The sequence below is a fragment of the Pleurodeles waltl genome, chromosome 5, assembly GCF_031143425.1.
Source record: "Pleurodeles waltl isolate 20211129_DDA chromosome 5, aPleWal1.hap1.20221129, whole genome shotgun sequence".
Taxonomy (NCBI): Eukaryota; Metazoa; Chordata; class Amphibia; order Caudata; family Salamandridae; genus Pleurodeles; species Pleurodeles waltl.
Window position 1 is genome coordinate 379428656 of NC_090444.1, and position 24682 is coordinate 379453337.

A 24682-nucleotide genomic window follows, 5' to 3' on the forward strand; every position below is an offset into this window, starting at 1 on the left:
CAAAATTCAAACGATAACTATCTAAAATGGAATCCGAGTAAAATATCCCAAGATGTCTTTTGGGGTGATCATTGTAATTGCACCTGACATCCAAAGGTAAAACCTCTGTACAGGTATTAAATAACAAGGACTTGGTCTTAGATTTGTTAATTTATTACCCCCTTAGTATTGTATACCTCTGAAGCAAATACAGAGCAATGTCGTCAGCATATCATTTTATTTTAGCAGCACCTGGGAAAGGGGATAGAATACCATTATGTGACAGAATACATTGAGCTAGGGGCTCTACAACAACGTTGGGAATAGGGGATAGCCCTAATGGGTCCCCCTACTCCGGAAAACCATCTCAACGCTCAAGTCATTTATTAATATTTGAGCCGACATATTCTCATACAGTCTGTCTATCAACCTTGTGAGTTGGGGAGTGAATTTAAACTTTAAAATTTTAAACAGGAAATCTCACATTGTCGATCGCCTTTTCTGCATCCAGTAAAATTACAGCAGCAGGGATGTTGGCAGTGGTGACCAAATCAATACATTTGGCCAAGTAATAAGTATTGCCTCTCATTCTGCAGCCTTTAATAAAGCCGTTTTGTCAGAATTAATCACTGACCCCAGCACAACATTAATACAATTGGATAGAATTTTTGTGAAAAGCTTACAATCCTTATTTAAAAGTGTTATAGGCCTCTCTGGTGATGTAGCTCTCTCATCCTACTCCTTCTTTAAAAAGTTAACCAAAACTCCTTTCTTAAAGTAGGGTGGTACTGAGAACCCAACCAGGACTGAATTGAACAAATCAGAGAGGGGGATTGCTAATAAAGAGCAAAAGCACTTATAAAAACACCTCCCCGACCCCATCTTCGCTTGGGGCCTTCGACTCAGGTAGTTCTCTCATAGCCCTTTTGACCTCCACTGGGCAGATTGTACGCAGCAAAAGAGCCGTGGCCTCACTACTCAGCTCTGGAGGGTGCATTTCATGTAAAAATGTATCCGCAAGTGCCGCCAATGTCGCCCTTGTAAAGAGAGTCATAATAGCTTACAAGATCTTGCCCTATCCTCGCATTGTCTCTTACTATCTATCCAATTTCTTTATCGTTTATGCTGGTAATTAAATTACGATTCGTTTGCTCCTTGGCCATCCAGGCTAAGAAGTGACACATTTTCTCACCGTCTTCATACATCCGACAGTTGCTGGCCCAACTTGGAAATCTCCTTACCCTGGAAAAAATCCTTCAGAGCTTCTTTCTTATCCTGCCAGGATTGCAGGGAACTTGGAGACTGCTCCGCCAAAGCTTTATGATATGCCTCACGAGCCGCCCTTTGCAAACTATCCTATTTTTCTTTATCCCTCTTTCGCTGGAAGGCCGCAATGAAAATCATAGATCCCCGAATTGTGACCTCAAAGTCCTCACAAACTGTGCCCCCCCTCCCCTGTATGGGCATTAATCAAAAAAATGTGTTCGATCTCTTTTGCCAGGGACCGAACATAAGATTCCTGACCCAACAGGGTCTTATTCATAACCCAATCTCATAGTTCCCCACAAATGGAATGTAGAACATTTTAGGACAATCACAGAATGGTCTGAAAACCCCCCTGTGTGATATTGAGAAGAGATATTTGGGATAGTTAAAATGATTAGAAAACAGTCTATCTGTGAGATGGAGCAATACTTTCTGGAGTGACAGGAGTGCACTCTGTTGGATATAGCTTAAACAAACATCCTGGACCCCCAACCTTGAGCACAAGTTAAAAAAAAAATCCTTTCTGTACTCCTCTTTTGTTGGCCTCACTTTGTATTGGAGTAATCAAGTCCTAAAACAGGCAGGTAGTTAAAATCACCACATATGATGGGTATCTGGCTAGATTGCATAGCTTCCATAGTAGAGAGTGGAGTGGCTTAATGTTATCATTAATCGGACCATAAAAGGAAACAATATTATACCTGACATTTGAAATTACCATGGGAGCTACAACCCCAAAACCACCCTCATTCCTTATGGGGGCAAGTGACTAACCTGGGCTCTACGACCAATCATCACCGCTGTCCCTCGATGAGCAGAATCTGCTGATGAAAAGACACATTGCCCAACCCAGAGACACTGTAATTTATTACCTTCCTACCCTCGAACCAGGTCTGTTTCCTGTATTAGAATAACAAAATGATCAAACTGCTGCAGACTCAAAAAGAGTGTGTCCCTTTTCGGTCCATTGTTTAACCTATTTGCATTATGGCAAACTATGATGAAGTCTGTACCCTTACTATCCATATATACACCTTTCTTTCATATCGAACTGCTAGTTATTTCATGCCATGTACATCCATTGTATCCAAGCAAATGTTCCCCCTTGTATTGACTCCCCACTCTATCAGACCCCCCCACATCCAACCTAGCTCTCCAACCCCCACCTTGTGCCCCCCCACCCAATCTCAAAGCCCCTGGAACACGGGAACTGGGCAGCCAAAAACCCTGTAATGCATTTCTTCCTGAATCTTTAGCAGCCTAAACCATTCCTATTTATAACAGATTTAGGGCCAGATGTAGCAAACATTTTGCATGGTGCAAACTGCAAAAATCGAAGTTTGCGCCATGCAAAATGCCGTTTGCGATGCTCTAAGCTTTATGAATGTTGCCAAAAAGGGTTTTTCAGAGCAGGCAGTGGTCCAATGGACCACTGCCTACTCTGAAAAACCGAAACCAAATGGTTTCGTTATTGTTTTTATTTTGCAGCTCGTTTTTCTGAGACACCGTGCTGCATCCGATTTTGCGAATCGGAAATTGTGAGTCGCACCGACTCGCAATTTCCGATTCGCAAAATCATAAAATGCTACATCTGGCCCTTACTTCTTGAAATTTCCCCTCATCTGAAGCAGAAAATCCTCTACCTCGACAGGGTTTGAAAACATGTAGAACGTCTTTCCCCACAAAACCTTAAATTTTGCGGGATGCAACAGCTGTACTTAAGCACCATTAGCCCTCAATGTCTCTGGCAGATGTTTCAATTTTCAATGCTTCCTGGACTTTTCATATGCCTTGTCTACGAAAAGCTTAAATAAGAATTCACCCCCAAATTTACATTGTCGAGGAAGGACGACTGGAGATGCACTCTGCAGGTGTGCCGGCAGATCCCATCATGGTGGCCTAGATCCACATCCATTCAGACACTTTTGATGGATTCCCCCTCCTTGCGGGGGCTTGCCTGTCATGTTTAGAGGTTTACTGGGGCTGTTTTTGTATACCGTGCTCTGAGGCAAGCAAGAAGGAGGAGTGGTAAGCATTTGTTGGCTGTGCTGGTTTGAAGCCTGAGGCTGCACAGGTCCCTGTTGGCATGTCCATGACGGAGGAAAGTCCTTGGAAGGTCTCTGGCATACGGCGGATGGCTGTCCCCTAATTAATCTCAAGAGGTGTTGCTTTACCAGCGCTGGTGTGCTGGAGTGTTGCGTCAGAGGGGCGGCTGATTCTTGATGAACATAGTACTGCTGCAGAAGGGGGTGAGTGTGCTTTAGTTTTTTTCTGCCTTCGTCTTTGTGCCACCCTCCCCTTGCATGTCAGCATCTCTGTTTTTCATTCACTCCCGGGGACCCTCACAACTACGCTCCTTTCATATGGACATAGGGGCACAATGAATATCAGAATCCATCATTTCTTTTTTTTTAATGCAAGCCTGGACTCTTTCTAATGATAACTCCCCTGTGTTTGGCAGCAAGATAACATTTCTTCTTCTCAAGATATGAAGCCCTACTGTGGGAAGAAAGTATGGGGGGCACACAACCTTACATTCCCCTTGCACAGTAACTAAACACATGTTGAGGTGAAGGCAAAAGCCTCTAATAAAAATAAGGAACTGGCCAGCAGTGGCTGTAAGGGGAATCGTTGTGAGGGGGCTGGGTGGCTGCTTGAAAGGATGGCAGAGGAGATTACAGGACTTTCTGGGCATACTTCAACAACATTGCCACTTCTATTGCAGCATCTGGTAGAGCCCTCTCTGTCTAGAGTTCCTGTGGATGGAGACATTGGGGGCTCCCAATCAGACCTTTCAAGGAACTTGACAGGTATTCTGGGAGTTAGCCCTCCTAAAATTGAGAGCTGTGTAGCGAATAGCCCAGAGGAAATTCCTGAGGCTTATGTGGGTAAACTGAATGCACACGGTTCATTGACGATTCTTTGTGAAGCCAGCCTCACATGCAGTCAGATGTGTGTGCCCCAATATCTCATCTTTAATAAACTTTCTCCTTGTGAACAACAGGAGGCAAATGCAAGTGTTTCTCTTCCTCTCTCAAAGCTGGACTCTGTGTTTGATAATGGCAAGTCTATGTCAACATTGCAAGATTTTGAAAATCTTAGGAACTTCCGTGCCCCAATATGCACCCTCCTTAAGCAGCTGCTGGCAGAGGTTCAAAGAATGAGAGCTGTTTATAATGCGGTGGCAGAAAAAACAGAGAGGAGGCTGGATTTGATACACAATAGTCTGCAGATACTGAACATCAGGTGTTCTGAGGAAGAGAAGAGGATATCTAGCGTGTAGGACATTCAGCGGTCACACTCTGTGCCTACTAACACACTCCTTAAAGGTATGAAGCAAGTGAAAGAGAAGGTAAAGAATTTGGAGAATAGATCCAGGCGATCCAATCTTGGCTCGCTGGGATTCGGGAAACCTTCGGTCAGAACAAGACTTTGCCTGATGAGATAACTAAGCTGTTGAAATATGTATTGTCATATTTAAAACGATATGATATAACGTTCAGATCTCTCCGTTGCAAGAGCCCATAGAGTTCACCCTACAGCCTCCAGGGATACAGCTAGACCACAAACTATCTTGGTCTGTTTTCAAGATTTCAGGGTACTGGAAGAGGTACTCTGATTTTATTCATAATGTATTTTTTATGATGTATTTATGCTAAAGTGTTATGGGCTTTGCCCGAAATAAACTATGAAGCCACTGTTCTGTTGTAATTTTAGATCTAAACCCAGAGTGCAATTTATTTAAGCTCGGTCACAGCTAGCAAGGATGGGGCAAAGGATACATTAGATGGCACTTGTCTTAACTGCAAAAGAATATCTGAATGTAGATATTGTGGCGGATAATGATACATTCCAATAGACCTCAACATTCTCTTCATTTATCCATGTTATATTTTATTCACATGAGGCATTATGCACCATTCTTTTCTATAGTCCAATCATGCTCCCTTGGTTATTTAGCACAAGAACACTTCTGTATTAATTGTGTACTCCATATCAGCCATTTAAATGTGATACTTGTCTACACCATTACACACCTACTATTTTCACATCCCTCTCCATTTCACCATCATGCGCACACAGACACATGCACTTACATGTGTTCTGTTTGCATATGAGAAATCTGTCCTTATTCTGCCCATGCGGTACACATTGAGAGCATGTGTTATGGGGAGGGGGAAACATGGTGACCCTGTGTGTTTGCAAACGTTCATGTAACTCATCTAAATGTGAGGACATTTTCCACTGCTGCCAATCCATGCTGGTCCTGTGTTTTATAACATTAAAGCTTGCAGGGTGCAAGGTAGATGGTGCAGAGTGAAATTGCAGGGGGGATGAAGTGGCCAAGTTTGAGGCAGTATCCATATAATACAACAATAGTTTTGTCCTACTGGTTGTAAAGCAGTGCTAATCATTTTAAATAAAAAATGCACAAATGCAATTAGAAAAAATTAAATCACTATCCAGAAAGGAAAAAAACTCAAAATAAAAAGAAGCTTGCAGAACAGTGCTAAGTATTGTTGATAGTGGTAGGAACAATCAATAGAACAAAAACAGAAAGAAATACAGTGAATTAACCACTGAAAATGATGCAAAGTAGGGTCAGGGTGGAGGAAACAAAGTAGTGGGGCTACTCACAAAGATAACATTACATGTGAGTAAATGTACACATGTAAAGTTACTCTTACACTTTTGAGTGGATTTACTACTTTTGGCTATATATTATTTACAAGTGCAAAGTGACTCAAAAGTGTAGACTTACCTGTCCCCACTCCTGAAATAGGCAGGAGGGAGTTAGTAAAAATGTCAAATATGAACGTATGACTGTAAAGTTACTACTATTAGTGACTTCATGGCGATACATTCTGATCCACATACTTGGCGGAGACCTCCACAATTGGAGAGAAGATATGGCTAGGGTAAAGTATTGGGATATTAATGAATGTTTATAAAACTAAATATAAAACAGTTTGTATGTTAAATGTAAACTATTTTTGTATATGTGTTTGAATACAGGATATTTTTTTTAAATAAATGTTTCAGCACTATTACCCAAATCCCCAAATTTCATTTTTTAGTAAACTTCAATATTAAATTTAAATATGTTTGTCATTACTCTTAAAAATTTAACTAATCTACAGTAAAATGTTTATATGCATTTTACATATTAAAATTAGTAAAAGTTATGTATACATTTATTGTATTTAATTACATTTCAAAAAGTAATTTACAGTCATTTAAAATAAACTAATATTATTTTTGATTCATACATTTTTTAACATTAGAATATTTTATATGCTTAAAACATTAAAATGAGTTAACATTATTAGCTATGGGGATTTATTTTAAGTCCCTACCTTAATAACCTTCTATCGGGGGGTGTTGCAGTCCCTGTGAGTGGCCATGAGTGGTTTTAGACTTCCTCCATTTTGAAGTAGAAGTACATTTTCAACTATTTTGGGTTATTTTTGGTGGTATTCATTTTAGGAGTGCAGTTTGTGAGTAGGAATAGGCTTACTCTATTATTGCTGGGTGCATGTCCAGCCCTAAACCCCTTACTAGCCTTCCTTTAACCTCTCCTTTCTCCCACTGAAATCCCTCTTCTTTAGTTATAAATATTCCCCATATACCAGCCTCTCCTCGTCCCTCCTACATTTGCTACTAAAACATATATCTGCATGTGCGGAGTGCAGTAGGGGCACAGCTCTGTGCACATAAAAGAAAGGAGATTTAGAGGAGGAGACCTCTGCAAGTAGGTTTGTGCATAACATTTTGTAGTATGCCAATAGTCCTATTGTAGTACTATTACATGTACTACAAAATTCAGTTTGTGAGTAGACCCCTGTGAGAGGTGCAGGCAGTCAACACACCATAATACAACTCACGTTGTAAGCTAAGAGAGTGTACAGTACAATCACACTACAACTACCTATGAAAGTCTGGAAGTAGCCAAGGACCTGCTCTCCATCATTGACCCCTTGTCACAGAGTGGGGGTAGAATCAATAAGTCTGACTGATCCAATCCCACTCTGTGAGGAATAAGGGATGGTCCTCTTCTCATTGGCTGACCCTTTAGAAGGCAAGCCAATGAGAAGAGGTGGCAGTCCATTCCCCAACCCCCTGAAATCCACTGAAGCTTCCTTCCCACCATGCAATGTCACCACCGGCCTGGTATGTTTCGTTTTTGTTTGTTTAATTTTGTTGTTGTTGATTGCAACCGTGTTTATAAGGCCCCAGGCGGAATTGTAATTCTGCTCACTGCATTGGCTGAATTTGGGTAACTGTGCATTACTCTTGTAACATAGAGTTCCTGACAAATTCCACTAATCAGCTCTTAATTGATTTATTCTACTACTTAAGTGTTGCAGGAACAATGCAAGGCTCCATAATGCGCATTTGTGTGCAAGATTTGCTAGCCCCTGGTGTTATTTTCAATTGCCATAGACCCTTCCGGAGCCATTTCAGAGCACTAGCAATTGCAAGCAGTCAGGGTCAGAGAGGGTTGCTGTTTGAGTAGATTTGCTGCAGCACATTTAGTTTTTCTATTGGAGTGGCAGCAAAATCAACTTGAACAGCTGTGCGCTTTTGCGCATGCATGGTGCAGTTCGTGCTGATTTGCAGCACTGCTCATGCTACCGAGGCCAAAGTTTAGCACAAGCAGCATATTTCCACCCATTGGCAGAATTCCACAGGAACTAATCGAGTTTTTCTGCAACTTCTCTCAATTCCATGGAGTGAAATTCCACGAGTTCCTCCCACCCCTAGTGTATATATGAATATATGTAGATTTGTGCATGTTGTGAATGGGTGTGTGCATGTGTATGTGCTTGTAAATGGTGGCTGTATGTGTGCTTGCTTGTGACTGGATGGATGTGACTAGCTGTTCAGGTAGATTATTGTGAGTATGTGTGAGCTCTCCTTAAGCAACAGCTGCAATCCTTGTCAGGGTGAACCACACACGTCACTAAATTAAACTGTGCTTAATCCTCAGGTAGCTTGGCATAAAAGCAGTTAGGTCTAACTTAAAGACAATGTCCAAAGTATTTATTCAGAACTCTAATAAAGTGAAAAAACAAGAAAAATACCACACCACTTTGGAAAATGAGAGTAAAATGTAATATATTACACCACAATGACAAAAGTCTAATTTGTAGAACCACATATATGGTGTTTCAAAGACTTAAGGTAAGTATAGCACCTACAAGCAAAAAGCTCCACTAATGGTTATCTGGTCATGCAAAACCTGATGAAAGTCACTCACTCAGGCCATTCGCCAAGGAGCTCATATTAATCCCATAGAAAAAGCAAAGATCCTGAAGGGCATTGTGTCTCTGGAGCTGCGCATTCACAATCAGCGAGGTATGTCAATGCTGTACCATAGAGTGCAGATCTCTCATTGCTGGTGTGGCTGGCAGTTGCTGTAGTACAAAGAGTCGGATTCACAGACGCTTTCTAATGCCAGTTGGTGCAGGCGTCAAGATGTTTGTGTGAATGGGCCTGTTCACAGTCACAAAGAGCCCAAAACCTCAGGATTTCTCCTTATCTAATAGGAGTAGCTTAGCGGATGCCAAGGACCTACGAGACACCTCTTGGGGTTCAGGATCTCACTCTGGAAGAGACCAGCAGGACTCGGGCAGGTCCAGTTGCAGGTCCAGTGCAGCAGGCCAGCTGGGCAGTTGCAGAGAGGCCTCTGGAGCTTGTTGTGTTCTTGTAGCTTAGAACAGGAGGTCAGTCAGCTCATCCTTGGAGTCACTTCAGCCTAGGATGAAGAGTGCATGTCCAGTCTTCCTTCTCAGACTGTGGGATGTCTGTGGTATCCACTGAAGAGTGGGTCTGAGGGCCCAATTTTAATATGTGGTGTCACCTCTGAAGTGGGAGAAGCTTCTGTAGTTTTTCCTCATGGAAGTGTCTAGAATTTCCTGCCTTTCTGACCCTAGCCTGTCAGGGACACAATAAGCTAGTGTGAGCTTGGCTAGTACCTTTGAAGTGCAAGTGTGGTAGGTGCCACCTCCTCCGCCCAATCAAGCTAGGATGGCCCTGGAAACAGGTTGCAGACACCAAATGGTTAGGACAAGAAAATGTAAACTTTCTAAATGTGGCTTTTTCAGAATTGTCACTTAAATCTGATTTCCCCATTAAAGAGGGTTTTAAATTACAATTCCTCAGACAACAAACTTTATTCCTGGGTTAGTTTGCAGCAGCTCTGGGGCATCTTTTGACAGCTGAGTGCTATAGAAATAGCATATTCAATCATTTCTACCTCCTCCCAAACAAATGTTATCGCTTATTAAATGTAAAAATGGTAACCCAATATTTTCCTTTGGGGAGAAGTAGGCCTTGCAATAGTGAAAAATGCTTTTGAGAGTTTTTCACTGCTAGGACACGTAAAACTTAAATGTACATGCCCAAATTCTTCAAGATAACACACCCTGCCTTTTGGGCTGTTTAGGACCTACACTAGGACTGGCTTCTATGTATTAAAAAGGTTTAGGCCTGGCAAAAGGTTTATTTTGTCTGGTCAAAATGGCAATTTAAAAATGCACACACTGGTTGTAATGGTAGACATGACACATGTTTAAAAAAGCAACTTGGATGGCTTTTAACAACAAGTGCTTCAGGCCCACTAGTAACGTTTAATTTACAGGCCCTGTGTACAAGCAGTACCACTTTACTAGGGATGAACAAGTAAATTAAATTAGTCAATTTGCTGTGAGCCAATTTTACCATGTTTAAATGAGAAAGCACAAGTGCTGGTGAGCAGTAGCAAAGTATAATAAATCCCAAATGGCAAAAAGAAAATGGGTTCAGAAAAGAGAAGGGTTGACCTTGCAGAGAGGGCCAGTTCTAGGGTGACCAGACATCCCGGATTTCCCTGGACAGTCCCAGATTTCAGAGGATTGTCCCAGTGTGATTTTCTTCTTAATTTTAAGTACATGTCCTGGGGTTTCTGAACAAAGGTCACACGCATCTCTAACATCTGAGGAATATAAGGGCCTAATTTAGAGTTTGGTGGAGAGGCTACTCCATCATAAATCTGACTAATAGCCTGTCTGCCATATTACAAGTTCAATAGGCTATAATATTATTGTAATATGGTGGACAAGATATCTGTCAAGTTTATGATGAACCCCCTCCCCCAAACTCTAAATCAGGCCCTCTGTCATTTATGTGTTTCTTTCATACAGCACAAGAAGTTGTTGGCTTAATGCTTCTACGGGAGACAGAGTGAGGAGGAAGGTAAGATGGCCCAAGCTGCAGTATCACCGTGCTTAACTGTGGCGTCTCTTTTTCCATCGGAGCGCCATTCTCCCCGTTTTTGCACTTCTGTGACAGCGTGTTTCGGGAAGCACATTTCATGTTCCCGGTCACGTTGCCCTTACCTGTTTTCTTAACATATCTTATTGCATGGTGATAGGGGACTTCTCTTCTTTTCTTCTTTCCTTCTTTTTCTCAGTGCACTTGGCCTTTTCCTTCTTCTGGTCTCCATGTTGCCTTCTTTATGTTCCTTTTTCCCCAGCATGCTTTTTTCTTTTATACTGCTACCTTTTTTCCTATTCTGTTCTATGGGCCTTTCCCAATCCAAGATGGTGTTGCTCTCTTTTCCTGCTTTGTCACTTCCTGTCTCCTAGTATATAAGTCATTCAGTCCTGATCTTCTTTGCATTGCAAACACTTCCTCTTGGTGGTGATCCTCGCTCCTGTTCTTGTGTTTTTTCTCCAGTTCCTGTTACTCTGATTATGATTTTTTTCTATTTTTTTCCTTTTTTTCACTCTTGCTTTTTCCTTTTTTCCTAGGAGTTCCTGTGTAGAGGTTTTTCCCACATTTTTTAGGTTTTTTTCCTGTGGGACTCCTTCTGGAGGGTATGGTCTACTTAGGCATTTCCTGTCAAGCAGCACCGTGGCTACAAGAAACGGTTGCCCTTATCTTGGTCAGTCCAGAACGAGCAGAAGGCCGGGTACTCTTTCAAATTCTTCATCCAAAGGTGAGAAGCATCGTGAAGAACGTGACAGGCTCAGGACCTCCCAACCCTGAGCTCCTCTAATATGTCAGTTTCCAGGGTCATCAGTTGCTCTGAGAGGGGGGTTGCGCCAACCTCCTCCAGTGCAAGGTGGTCCATCCGAAATGTATTTGAATAGAGCCCCGGCGAGGTGTCGGTGTCCGGGGCTGTGGGCAAGCCGGGCAGCCCCTCACACTGGTTTCGATTGGTGCCCTGAGAATGTGGTGGTCCCTGAGGCTGCAGGGGGGGCAGCCTCCCTTCATTACATTTAATTACAGCCCCAGGGAGGTGGCGGTGCCCGGGGCTGTGTAAGGGCCAGGTAGCCCCTGCACTGTTTTTGACTAAAGCCCCAGGGAGGTGGTGGTCTCTGGGGCTCCGGGGGCTGGGTGGACCCCCACATTAATAATTTGAATGCCCCGGGACCTGGCCCACCGGGGCCCTCACAGGAATAAGAGCAGGAGCATATATGTGGATCCACTGAAACGTCCACCGAAATGTAAAAAAAAATGCTTTTCTGCTCGGGGGTCATCTGGGACCCCAGCACCAGTGCTAAGGGGTCAGGGTGTCCCTACTCTGGCTCCTTTTGGTATTGTTCATCTTTTTTTCTGGGACCCAGCTGCAGCCTAGCCCCAAGATGGCTGCCAACACTTCCTTGTTGAAGTTTTGGGAGCCAATAAGATCTCATATAACTAAGGAGGGACCAAGGGCAGGTCATGGTCCTGCAAACACGCCCACTATGACTAAACCAAAAAATAATTATGCAGCTCTATTGGGAAAAGAAAATTAGATTCTAGCTAGGTCAAGCTATTTTCAAACGAGCAAACCAAGGGGACTGCCCATTCAGAAGCAAAAGCTCCCACACACCGATAGGGTGTCATGCTTCATCATCGGGCAGCTTCTTGTTGGGGCAGCACTACAATTCCCAAGGGGCCCCACGAGGGGGGCTCTTTGCCAGAGATCTTTTTGATTGCTGATGTAAAAGGTGAGGGGCAAAGGGCATTGTGTTGTCTAAAAGGGTGAGTAGATTGGTTCAAGTGAAGATAAATATAAGTAAGAGTTGCCCCTCATTTATTTACTATCCAGGAAACCTTATGATGATTAAAAACGAAAACTGGGCAGACTTGGGTACAATGATCCTACTGTCTCTAGAAATGTGAAATCAGGAGGGAGGTCAACATGTTTCTTGCCTATTTAATGTCCACAAGGATCAGGGCAATTCTTCAGGGCCAAATCCCTGATCTACTCTCATGGAGGTTGTCCTATTCTAATCTTACATGTGAAATCCTACACCTATTGAGTAACAGAAGGTGTAGTGTGTACCTGAGTATTGAGCAACTGACCAATTTGGCAGCTTAATATAGCCTCAATCAAGTGGCAGAGGAAAGTCCCATGTATGCGTAATGTAGGTATTCTTGCCCAAGACCTACCCTGTCCTCTGCCTCACCGCCAATCAGATCTCAGCACAAGATCAGAAGGGTATGCAAAGCCTTTGCATCCTTATATATTCAAATGTGTTTTTCTTTAATTACTAAAAAAACTACTCAACAGATTTACACCAAATAACAAGAAGGTTGTTTTCTGGACCAAGAGCTACCTTTGGGCCAAATTTGGGATAATTCAGTCTAGTGGGTCCTTCGCTGTTAAAATCCCTATGGAAAAATGAATAGGGGAAAAGTGCTTTGAGACCGCCCCCCCCCCCTTTTTCTTGGTCCCCACTTGACGGATCACCCTGAAACTTTCCAGACAGCAGGTTCATCAACCAGTGTCAAAGATGTAGGCAAGAAAAAATACACTTTTCCTATAGAAACTACATCCTAACTATAACTACCTAGTAGCAACCACCATCTATATATATATATATATATATAAATATATATGTGTATATATATATATATATATATATATATATATATATATATTTATATATATATATATATATATATACTCACTGAAAAAAACAAAGGTTACAGAGACGTTATACTCAGGCTCAGATTTTAATTGTACCAAACCATAGAAATTCATCAGTTACAGTAAGAGTTACCTCAAGTAACAAGAACTCGTGCCCTGAGTTAACAGACAGCAGGTTCATACATATAGGCAAGAAAAAAAAACACCTTTTCTATAGAAACTAGGTTCTAACTATAACTACCTAGTAGCGACCACTATATATATATATATATATATATATATATATATATATAGATGCAGCCAGACCCTGTTGCCAACACCCCCAAACCACAATGTGCACAGTGATTTGGCCGTGCGCAGCGGGAGTTGGCTGCAGACTCTCTGGGTGTGAGAATAGGTGTGAGAGTGTGTATCTGGGGTAGGCCTGGGCAGAGTTCATGGAGTCCGGCTCCACGGAATTCCACAGAGTTGAAAAAAACTCTGTGGAATTCCGCAAAGGCGGAATTCCATGAGCTGCGGAGTCCTAAATCTGTCCGATCTTGGAAGCTCTAAGCAGGGTTGGGCCTATTAAGCCAGGCCTGACTCTGCTTAGCGCTTCCGAGATCAGGTGCATTAAGGAGATGGCCGTAGGCAGTGAAAGCTGCCAGGCCTCTTGTGCACCGGCCTGCTATGTGTGCCTTGCACACAGTGCAGGCCGGTGCACAAGAGACCTGAAATGGCAGCTTTCACTGCCTATGGCCCTAGCCTGAATTCAGTCCAGGGTCGTAGGCAGCAAAAGCTGCCATTTCAGTCCTTGTTTGTGTACTAGTGCGCACAAACAGCAATAAAAACTAAGAGACGAGGACTTACTTGGGTTTTCCTGAGGGTCTCCTCTCCTCCTTGTCTGACTGCAACAAGTCTCATTGGCTGCCTCCCTCTGGTCTGCTCTGGTGCATGCTGTAGCCCAGTTGTAGGCTGCACAGTGCAAGGGCAGACTGTCTGTAGGGCACACAAGGTGAGCTCCGCTCTGCTGGTGGGGTCAGCAGAGTTTTTGGACTTACTCCGCACTCCAAGTGGAGCAAGGAGTTCCAAAAACTCTATGAGCTCCGCCAGAAGGGCGGAGCTCCCTGCACACCCCTAATCTGGGGGTGAGAGTGATTGTCAGATTGTCTGTCTGGGTGCGAGAGTGCGTACATCAGTGTTTTTTCTGGATGTGTCAGTGTGTGTGGGGGTCAGTGAGTGGGTGCATCAGGGTGTCATTGTGTCTGTGAGTGGGTGTGTGATGGTCTGAGTGGGTCTGTGAGTGGGTGGGAAACTGAGTAGGTCTGAGTGGGTGCGTGGGGGGTCTGACTGGGGCTGTGAGTGAGTGCATGAAAGTCTGAGTGGGTTTGTGAGTGTCTGAGTGGGTCTGTGAGTGGGTACATGAGTGTCTGAGTGGGACTGTGAGTGGGTTTGTAAGTGTCTGAATGTGTGTGTGAGTGGGAGAGTTCAGTGAAAGAGAGAAAGAGAGAGGGAAAGAAAGTGAGAGGGAGACGGATAGAGTTTTTTAGTCTTTGATGCCTGATATACTTAGAAAACGTTATTTGTTTCTAATTTAAAATCAAAAATGTAATAAAAAAAATATATAATAATTTTTTTTCTTTAAAAAAAAAAATGAAATGAGTCCAGTTGGACTCAACTCCTAAAGCTCAGTGTGAAGGTCTGCGACCTTCATACTGAGATACGGTGTTTTCTTTCATTTTAATATATTTTTTTGCCCTTTATGGGCTATATGGGACCTCCTTATTTATTTATCTTTTTATAATTTTTTTTTTTTACAAGAATTTCAATAAAATGCCCTCTTTATGGGCTACCCGACACTGCAGGAGAAGCCTTAAGGATTCCCCTGAAGTGCCAATGCTTCGACAAGCACTGAGCTGCTGTCAAGGCAGCTCTGTGCTTCCTGAAGCATTTAATCTCTGTCCTCTGCATGAGTGCAGGGGAAAGAGATGAAAGCTCTGCTGTTTGACAGCGGGACCTACTTTAAACAGTGCTGCAGCCAACCCACAGCAAACAACTATGTCCCAGGGTTAGGCACTCCAGGACATAGCAGGAGTTGTCACTGGGGGGGGGGGGTGGAGGTCCCCAGGACCATCTGTGGCTCCGCGAGGTGGGGTGCGCCCCCCTCCAATGTGAAGATAGCCCCAGGGGTTGGGGGTCCCCAGCTGCAGGGGTCTGATACGGACCCCCCTTCAATTCTTTTATTGTTTGCCTGTTGGGTGGTGGCCCCAGGGTGCGGGGGGGCCATGGGCTCCCGCATGTATCCATATAGAAGCTCTGGGAAGTGGCGGTCCCTGGGGCTTAGGGGGTCCCATAGGGACTCCCTTTCTTTTTCTTAAGATTTGCTCCAGGGGGGGCTCACAGGCCCCCGCCTATTACATGAAAGATCTGGGGAGGTGGTGGTGCCCAGGGCAGTGGGCTGGGCCACAGGTCCCCCTGCATACAAAAAAATAAGCCCCGGTGAGGTGGCAGTCCCTGGGGCATCGGGAGGGAGCCAGGAGGCCCCACCTGCTTTTTTTTGCTAAAAAACCCTCCTGAGAATTGGCCCACCCGGGGACATTAGGCTAACGAAGTGCGGGAGACCACGCTTCACTTTTTAGAAATTTTACAAGCAGAGTCACGGACTCACTGCGTCTCCACTAATACAATAAAAAAAAAAGGCTTTTTAACCCTGGGGGAGTCCCTTTGGGACCCTCACACCAGAGCTAAGGAGTCAGGGTGTTCACACCCTCGCCACATTATTTTTTTTTTAACTTTTGTTTTGGGACTCGGCTGAAGCAGAGTTCCAAGGTGGCTGACAACACTTCAACAGCTTCTGTTGGTGAAGTGTTATCAGCCAATCAGATCTCAGCACAATATTGTTAGAAGTCGCGAATCCTTTATTTTCTAGATCTACAAATTAGTTTTCCCCTTAATTTCTCAAAAACTACTAAATGGAATTACAGAACAAAAAGGCACTCTTTCTGGACAAGGCCCTACCTTACTGCCAAATTTGGTGTAATTCTGTTCAGTAGTTTTTGCGCTATAGCTGTTCAAATCCCTATGGAAAAATGAATGGGGAAAATGTGTTTTGGGACCCCCCTTTTTTCTTGCCCCTCCCCATCAAACTGCCCCCCAGCCCCAGGATTCTCCCCCCCACCACCCCCAGCCACAAGCCCCCGGGCCAGATAGCGCCGAAACTTTACAGGAAGCAGCTGACTGGACTGGCAAATTGTTTTGGGAACGTTTCATGAAGATTCGTCAAGTGGGCCAAGTAAAAAACTTCATTTATATAGAAACTATTACCTATTGACGGTCACCAGTATTATAGCATTTTTTGACTTGGCTATATCTTTGGCGCCGTTTGGCGAATCTTCAGGACATTTTCCAAAAAAAATTGTCTTGTTGAGTGTTGGTATGCATGGAAAGCTTCGGGGTGATCTGTGAAGCAGAGGCCATGAAAAAGGGGGGGTCAAAAAAGTGCTTTTCCTATGTCAGTTCCAATAGAGATTTTAGACATGACTCCAGCCCAGACATCTTAACAGAATTACACCAAATTTGACAGGAAGGTAGCTCTTGGTCTGAAAAGCTCACTTTTGTTATTTGGTATAAATCCGTTCAGTAATTTTTGAGATATTAAAGGGAAAATAAATTTGTATATCTGGGTGCAGCCCAAGCACAGATCTCATGGTGAGATCTGATTGGCTGTTGGCACTTGAACCAGAAAGTGATGGCAGCCATTTTGGGACCAATACACATGATAGTACTCAATTGAAATGTATTGTAGTGAATGGCAGGTTTTGAGGGTCACAAAAAGGAGAATGTGTAAAGGGTGATAACAGATTTTACTTACAATATAAAAAATGTGTTGCTAAGGCGATTTTACTCTGTGAAAGAGTCTTCTGCTGGGATTTCATGAATCATGTTTGAGAGAAAATTGTTTTCTCATGATTTTCCCATAGTGGTATTGGATGGTGCTTGAGAAGGTAAACTGAGAGCATATTTTATGTAAATTCATATTATCTTTCTCAGCCATACGAGAATGAAGTCTGACATCCTCAGTAAAACATGTACTTCAAAATAAAGCCGACTGTTAATTGATTCCCTTGTGTTCTACTGCAGCCTCCTAGAGTGTTCTAAAGAACAACTAGAGCACAAACAGTCTTATTTATGACAAAAGTGTGGCACACCTGAAGCCATTTTGATTGAATCAAACTGATACAAAATGAAAACATTTAAGGCCTGATTGACAAAGGTAAACTTAGACCAAAAGTCTAAGTTTAGACCAAAAATCTAAACTGGGACCTAAAGTCTAACTTTACTAGTAGTAGAGCTACACTTTTTGTCGAACTTTAGACTTTTGGTTTAAACTTAGATCAAAAGTCAAACTTTACTCTTAGTAAAGTTATACTTTTGGTCTACCTTTAGACTTTTCGTCGAAAAAATCAAGATAGCAAATAACTTAAACATGCGTTGTCGCTATTTGTGAACTGTGTATTCATTTTAGTTTCTTTTTAAAATACAAACCATAATTTATTTTTATATTTTGCTTAAATGCTAAATACTTTAGGTGTTACAGTTTTGATGACATCAAGATAATGTCAGGGATGCCACAGTTTTGTAATAAATATGAATGTTAGCAATCTAGTTGTTCATTAGAATACTGTGCAGAGGCAACAAGTTGAGCAAGCTGGGCAGGCGGGAGGGGTAGTGGCAGCACAAGCAACCATAGAGTGAAAAGGAAAGGGGGGCAGAGACAACAAACCAACCATGCAGAACAGGTAAGAGATATAACAAACTATTGAGAGCAGAAGGAAGAGACAGTGACAGAACAACCATATATGCCAAAAGACCCGATTGAGGTAGGAGACTCTTGATTTTTTAAGCCCAAAACGTTTTTTTTGTATCTGTCTCCTGACTAAAATCTCCTCTTTTTCAATGTAAGTCAATGGGGAAAATCAATTCACCAGCTTTTTTTTAACCAAAATCACCCTTTTACTAATTTCAAAATGTTGACAAGTACAGTATATTGGATCACGGAGGGCAGGAGCAATGGGGTCGGTATTTGGACTCGGACAACAGAGGGCAGGAGGGAGATGGGCAGGGGTACCAAACTGACCTTACAGGGCAGGCATCAGGGGTTGCAGCAGCACAATACACCACACAGGGCAAGCTGGACAGCAGTGTAGCACACAGGACCATGGAAAGCAATATGGAAGGAAGGGGAAAGGGCCATGCACATGAGCAACACAGAGGCAAAGGAAGCAAGCTGACCATACCAGACAGACAGGAGGGACAGTTGGAGCATAATGGACCCTGAAGGGCAGGGAGGAGGGGGCAGGAGCACAACAACGGGCCAGACAAGGCAGGATAGAGGAGCTAGAGGTCTGCACATGGAAAACGGAGGGCAGTGGGCAAGGGGGCAGGGCAGTAGCAAAAAGCTGACCATGGAGGGCAGGCCGGATGGGCACTGGAAGGACAACGCACTAAGGAGGGCAACAGTGGAACTATAGTGACATATATACAGACAACGGTGGGAAAGTGGGAGAGGGTAAAGGGCAGCAAGCTGACCACACAGGGCAGGTGGGAGCAGCTGTGACACCAAAGAATGTCATGCATGGCAAATAGGAGGTTTAGTGGCAACACAACGGCCATGGAGGGCAAGAGGGTGAGGGCAGGGACATGCACAAAGGACAATGCAGTATAAAAGGGATGGGCAGGGGCTGGACACAGATAAGAGACGGCAGGGGAAGGGCCTTAACAACAGAGCATGCGGTGTAGGTAAGAGGAGCAGTTGGAGCACAATAGAGCATGAAGGGCAGAAGGCAGCAAAATGCACCATGGAGGACTGGAGGGAGAGAATAGCGGCATGGAACTCATGCAGACAGAGTGGAGGTGGCAGGGGCAGGCAGCAGTTTGGCCAAACTAGACAGGTGGGAGGGGAGTGGCAGCTCAACAGAACACTTAGAGTAGATAGGAGGGCAGTGGCTGGTCCATGGGACATGGTTAGCAAAACCCAAAAAGGAGGCAGCAGGGGCATGCATACAGATATTGGAGGATAGGGCGAAGGAGGGTAGGGGCTGCAAGGTAAGCACAGAGGCTAAGTAGTAGGGCAATGATGGGGCATAGAATAGGGAAACAGAGGGCAGAAGGAGTGGGCAGGGACATCAAGCAAATGGAGGGTAGTTGCAGCACATTGAACCATGCAGGACACGAGGGAGGGGGCTGGTGCATGGACTTGGACGACAGAGGGTAGGGAGGAGGAGGATGGGGCAGCAAGCTAATTGTTAAGGGCAGGCGGTAAGGGAAGCGGCAGAACATCAGCCACACAGGGCTTTAATGATGGAGCACCACTGTGCATTGCGATGGGCATTTTACTTAATGTTAAAAACACTCTCGAAATTCACTGTAAAAAACAAAGGTTATCGGGACGTTATAGTTAAGAAACAGAATTTTAAAACATCTTAGAAATTCACAAAAAAAGATTACATGGACATTATAGTTAGATTCAGATTTTACATCCACAAAACCATATAATTCATCTGTTATAGTTATTTCAGGTAACTATGACTCAAGCCCTAAGATAACTATAACTCGTGCCCTCGTCATGCACTGCTAATTACCCCAGATATTACATTGCTAGTGACATCTTAATTGATAATATCACTGTAACATTTGCAGTAAAATTATTGATGAGAAAACTGTGCATGGCAAGGGCGTGAGTAATGACCCTGCAGGTGATCCATCAAGCGGGCCGAGAAAAATGGGATGCCCAAAATGCGTTTTCCCCATGCAATTTCCCATAGGGATTTTAGACATGACTACAACTGCTGAATTCAATTACATCAAATTTGTCATAAAGCTAGATCGTTCTCAAGAAAGATCTCTTTTTGTGATTTGGTGCAAATCCATTAAGTACTTTTGGAGATATTAAAGGAAAAAGACATTTTTATTTCTAGGGATGCGGATCCTCTGCAGATCTGACAGGTCTTAAGCTGAGAAATGATTGGCAGCCAACAAGAAGTGTTGGTAATCATCTTGGGACTCGGACCCAAGAAAAAAGTAAAAAGAAAAACTGAAGGGGGCAGGCTAGGAATCCCCTGACATCCTAGACCTAGTGGGGGGTCCCACAGGGACCCCACAGGGCCCCAAAAAATGTTTTTTTTTTCATATTTACCACAAAATAATGGAGGATCCGTGAATCTGGGCAAAAAAAACAAAAAACAAGTGTGGTCTCCCATGCCTGTTTTTTTATTTGCCCTCTGAGTGGTCCAAGTCCCAGGGGTGCATTTATTCTTATTATGGGGGAGAGTGGGGTGTGTGTGCCCGAACAGGCTGCTTTTGGCCCCAGGGACCACCACCCCACCAGGGCCCAACCAAATCAATGAAGGGGAAGTGGGGCCCGGCCTGTTTTCGACCTCAGAGACCACCACTTCCCTGGGGCTAGGCCCATGTGTAGAAAGGGGAAGGGAGCCACGTGGCGTCCATCCCCAGGCCATGATCAGCTCTGGGGTCCCCATCCCCCAGGCCCAGCTGTGAAATATGTAAAGGAGAGGGGCCATGTGGCCCCACTCCCATTGCATTTTTGGCCCCAGGGACCACCATCTCCCTGCACCGCTTTGAAGGATGGGCTGCATGGCCTCCTCCTGGAGCCATTAATGGCCCTGGGGATTGCCAACCCTCTAAGTGCTGGCTCCCTACATCCAGAGGTTCCCACTCTTGGGACATAGTTGTTTGCTCTTGCTTTGTGGGAGCTTTGAGAGCTCCCGCCAAGCAAGAGCAAACAGTAAGTCTGCTCATAGCTCTCATCTGAGAGAGAGGTGTGAAAGCAGATGCCTGGTGTTCCTCACATACTTCTATGCACACTCATCATCTGAGAGAGAGGTGTGAAAGAAGAGAGTAGTCGCTCCCATCCATCCTTCTTATACCATAGTGTAGACACCCAGTTTCCAAGAGAGGGTTCTCAGTAGAGAAGCTAGTCTGTTCCATAGTCTACTATTTACCTACAACTGTATTGAAATCCATTGAGTCTGGCAAGATTAGCTTGCAAGTTTCAGGGATTGCAGCTTGCTGCATGGGAATCGTTAGATCCTTCAAGCATCTTGTGAGACCTGCGTGGAAAATTACGAGGCCTGCCACAAGGTGTTTACAATCTCTACGGTACTATGCATATCTTTCATGCTACAGAAACTAGTTACTGAGAAGACAATTTGAGTATCGGACTATGGTGAGTTGTCATGCAACAGTAAGGTCTCAGAAGAGAGATTTCTCCTTGTCCACACTTTAGTATAGCGATCTCTCATGCAAGAAAGCTTTCGGCACGCAGATCACTGCATTCTCATTCTCTACTATGCACTGCTGTCTGCTGGTAGAGATGTGATAGTGGAGAGGGCAGTTCTTTTGCACATGTTACTATATATGCTTGTCACTCTGGAGAAATGTTTCATTGGGGAGGTCTGCCTCTGTGTACACCCTACTACACGTGCTTGTCCTTATTGGGAAACATTTGAGAGAGAGGCAAGTGTGACCTCACTTTAGACTAACCACACCAGTTAACCCAGAGGCAGTATTCAGAGTTCTCAGCAGAGAGGACACTCAATTTATACCGTACTATGGATATTCATCACAATGAGTAGAGGTATGAGCATAGAGAGCAGTCTCCACCCACAGCATACTTTGTACATGTGTTACTCTGGAGAGATTTCTGAGCATACAGGGCAGTGCTCCTCCATACTCTACCTCTATAGTTGTCATCCAATACTGACTTCTCAGCATAGAGGTAATTTCTTCCTCTCACCATACTTGTACATCAGTCACCCTGGGGAGAGGTGCGACTCAGGAGGTAAGCTCCTTTTCATATCCTAATTTGCACACCCTTCATCTAAAAGACAGGTCACAGGAGAGGGACCAGTGCCTCTACATTCTACCATGCAGACTTATAATCCAAGACAGATGTGTCAGCAAAAAAGGCAGTTTCTTCCCAGAGCCTACTATGTATACCTGCCAGCATAGGAAGCAGAAAGGTACGTTTTTCCTAAAGCCTACTACAGACATCTCTCACCCTGGGGAGATGTGTTAGCAGAGAGACCACTGCCTTCCAAGACACTATTACATGTCCTTGTTGCTCTAATGAGAGGTGTCAGCAGAGAGGCCACTCTTTGCCCACACTGTATAGCACATCCATTTTGCCCTGGAGCAGAGGGCAATATTTCCCTACACACTAATACATATGTGTGTCATCCAGGGAAGAGGTGTCAATGGACAGACAAATCCCTTTCCGCACCCTAATATACATGAATATTGCCCTGGAAAGCGTTCTCAGTGCAGGGGCCAGTACCTCTAATATGTGGTATGCAACAGTGAGGTCTTACATGTAAGTTGCATCTTCTATACCCTACTATGCATACTGGTCAGCCTGGGTAAAGTGTGAGGGGAGAGGTCATGTTGGTTTACACCCTACTTTACACACTGGTCAACTTGATGCATGGTGTTAGTTGAGAGGCAGTGTCTCCCCACACTCTGTTATTCACAGTTGTTGCCCTGGAGAAAGGTGTTAAAGAAGAATTCGCTTCTTCCACCATACTACTCACTCCTGTCATACATTGAAAATGTATCAGTGGAGAAGCTACTTTCTCTTTGCATTCTACTAGTGGGGAATGTAAGGTATAAGGGCCTGATTATGAGTTTAGCGGATATGATGACCCGTCTGCTGAACTTCCGACGGGGAGGTTTCAGCCTTACTGGCTACCTCACTGCTGGGCCCATTAACACTTTCCCACTGGGCTGACGTCCAGAAACCAAGATTTCTACCCGTCAGCCAGCAGGAAAGTGGCAGCAGCATTGTCGCCGTCTCGTAATCGAGCCGGCGGCAATGCAGTTACCCACAGGGGGCACCAGCATCCTCGCACCGCTCAGTGAACATTGTGAGGGTGCTGGGCAGGGGCTAGACCCATGCTCTGCCCATGCTAAGTGCATGGGAAGTGCATGGACCCCCCTGCGGCCCCCTGCACCTGTTCTCTACCAGCCTTTTCTTGGCAGTAAAACCACAATGAAAAGGCTGGCAGAGAACCAGATCGTAATCAACAGGACGGCACTGCATGCAGCGCCGCACTGGCTGATTGCGACCTGCACCCGCCGTCAACCAATCGGGATCACCGATCCCAGAGATGGTGGTACCCTGGTGGTCTGACCACCATGGTCGTAATGTAGCGGTCAGACTGCCACCACAAGTATGGTGGACTAGTGACCACCAGACTCGTAACCAGGGCCTAAGTAATGTAGTGAACTGCTGTCGGGGAGGGACATTTATGAGTTTGGACAAGCTTGACCTGGGAAAATCTGCTTGTCTCTAATGAAAAAATTATCTGCTTACACAAGTAACAAAATAGTGCTTTATTCAGGTAAGCAGACCTGCTCTGCTCTTAGTACCTGCACAGGCACGGTATCTCCCAGAGCAAATGATGTGGAAGCCCCTAAAGAGCTGTCTAGCTCCGCAGCACTAACCAATTCTGCCTGTGCATGCCTTTGTAGCTGCCTAGATCTGAGGTGCACCCACATTCCTGTGGTACTCATACTATATTGTTTATTTCTGCTCCCTCAGCTGAACTCCTTCTTGCAAACTTTACAGATGACTTACTTTGTAGAAACTTTATTGCCACCTGGCCTTATATCAAAGAACTGTCATACCAAGAATTCCTTGGCAGACTGAGCTAGTGCAGCCGCCCCAAGCTGCTCATCAGAAGCTGATGAAGGCATCTTTGTGTTGGAAGGGAAACAGGAAAGGAGAGCAAGCCATATGTCTATTCTCACCAAAGTCCAATAGAGAAATAAAGCAAAAAAGATGGAATCATCTTTTTCTATTTAAGGACATCCATATGACCAATCACAACCCTTCCTTAGGGTGTGTTTCCTCTCCTGGACCTCTCGAGATGCTTGATATCTTCAATAGAACAATACATAATTCATTTTTCTAATTTAATCAACATGTCTAATGTTCAACTTTCTTCAAAATTGCAGGAAAACACTGTAATTAACTTAATTCCCAAAGAGGATCTACAGCCCTTTGGAGTCCATGCAAGGAATTGTGCATCCAGCTCCTGAGAGCGTCGGGCTAGAGCTATCACTTAAAAGAAAAAAAAATACATATATATATATATATGATTTTCTCCTAGGACTCCTGCCCCAATGCACAACCTTCACCTTCGGGCAAATCCAAGAGACGGCACAAACCGGCATCCGGCTCCTGCGAGAGCTATCACTGAAAAAAATATAAAATAAAATATATATATATATATATTTATATAATTTTCTCCTAGGACTCCTGCCCCAATGCACAACCTTTGCCTTCGGGCAAATTCAAGAGATGGCACAAACCGGTACACATAAACTTGCTGTTAAAAAGGGTTTTTCTAATGCCATAATTATAAAGTGCACAGTGCGAGGTGCCACAAAGAAAAACCTGGCCTACGTGTTTTGGCAAAAGTCTTCGACTATCTCCAACCAGCTTTTATTCACTATTGCATTATAAATTAGCCT